The sequence below is a fragment of the Octopus bimaculoides genome, chromosome 19 (genome assembly GCF_001194135.2).
Source record: "Octopus bimaculoides isolate UCB-OBI-ISO-001 chromosome 19, ASM119413v2, whole genome shotgun sequence".
Lineage (NCBI taxonomy): Eukaryota > Metazoa > Mollusca > Cephalopoda > Octopoda > Octopodidae > Octopus > Octopus bimaculoides.
This window is the reverse complement of record NC_068999.1, coordinates 19,844,519-19,846,287: the sequence shown is the minus strand read 5'-3', so window position 1 is coordinate 19,846,287 and position 1,769 is coordinate 19,844,519.

The following is a 1,769-nucleotide window of genomic DNA, read 5'->3' as shown; positions in this document are numbered from 1 at the left end:
ATATATATATATATATACGACAGGCTTCTTTCAGCTTCTGTCTACCAAATCCACTCACAAGGCTTTGGTCGGCCCGAGGCTATAGTAGAAGACACTTGCCCAAGGTGCCACGCAGTGGGAATGAACCTGGAGCCATGTGGTTGGTAAGCAAGCTACTTACCACACAGCTACTCCTGCCTAATGTTGGCCATTTTTTTCCTTCCGTCTTGGACTTTCCTCTCTCTCCCCTGTTTCTCAAGAAGTTCTTTGCTGGAAACCTAAAACCCTCATTCTTTTCTTCATCGAGCGTCTATTAAGACTTTGTATGTAACACATAATTGCGTTGTTGTTTTATTCTTGCTAGTGTTCTTTCTTCTTTTTTTTATTAATTATATATGTGTGCGTGTGTATCTGTGCGTACGTGTGAGTGTGTGGGTGTGTGGGTGTGTGCATGTGCGTGTGCGTGTGCGTGGGTTTGTACGTGTGTGTGTGTGTGTTTATTCATTTTTTTTGTCTATTAATATTTTTGCTCTAGTTTAGAGGTCCTGAAAGAATTTAATTTTTGCGAAATACCTATATGATTATCATAAGGATGATCATTACAAAGCCACTTATTTCCATGAGCAGGATCTCGACAATAACCTCGAGTTCTTTAGTAATAAGAGATTGGATGTTATTTGCCGGAAATATCTGTGCGTATTTTTATCCATGCTTAATTTATATTCACACTAGTGAAAATATATGCATTATTTATAGTATACCCTTTTGTTTCGAATACAGCTGAAATACGCTCTACACTAAAATACACACTGCGGTTAGTAATATTTAGATTACAGAAATATTTAAGCTGTGCTCCAGCATGGCCGCTCATGAATAATTGAAATCAGCAACAGAATAAGTGAAGGAAACAACATTGCAAAATTGATTTCAGTTGTCTGAATATTTCCGTATATTCTCCACTCTCAATTCTCTTCTATTATGCCTTTGCTTTAACCCACATTGTGGGCAATTTTTCTTTTACGTCTTGGATGTGTACCGATGACCAATCGTCTATGTCCTTTACAGGCCCTTCTAAGTCAGTGAGATTGCTGCTAGTAATGTACCACTTCAAGTTGTATATATCAACACTTGCCTAAAATACGAGAACTTGGACAGAATTGCAGAGTCCGTTCTCGGAAGGGTGAACAAGGTATTCCAGATAATGTAGACCTGGAAGGTTGGTCATAACAAGGGGATGGATAGGAGGAGGAGATATTTATGAAGAGGTTATGAAACAGCTTCCATCATGAAGAGAATAGTACAGATGTAGCGTAGAAAAAGCGGAGTGAGTTTATAAATTATTTGCCTGCCAGATTCTGGAATGTGTTTGTTAGTGACTTAATGCTAATCAAGAAATTGGCTATTTTCTGAATGCGACCTCTTTATTCTGTGTGTAGCACCATAAGGGATATGAGAGCAATGTTCAAATGTAAATTTCGTTTGTGCTTCTTCGAATAACCCATAAAAGGGAGTGAATATACGACGGCTGGTAAATACACTCTTACAATTTTACTTTCGGTTTCAACAAAGCTGTACTGGGAAAGGCGTGTGCTTTGTCTTGAACCTTTATTCATTCTCCCGAAATGGGCGATATTATAAAGTAGAAGAGATTTATTTTTAAATATACTGCAATAAAATGGCAAAAAGCGAGAAGACCACAATAAATGTAATTATATATAGCGTCATCTAATTCTTACATCTATTTGATTAAAGTTTCTCAATCTATTCATAGATACAATGACCTTATAGAC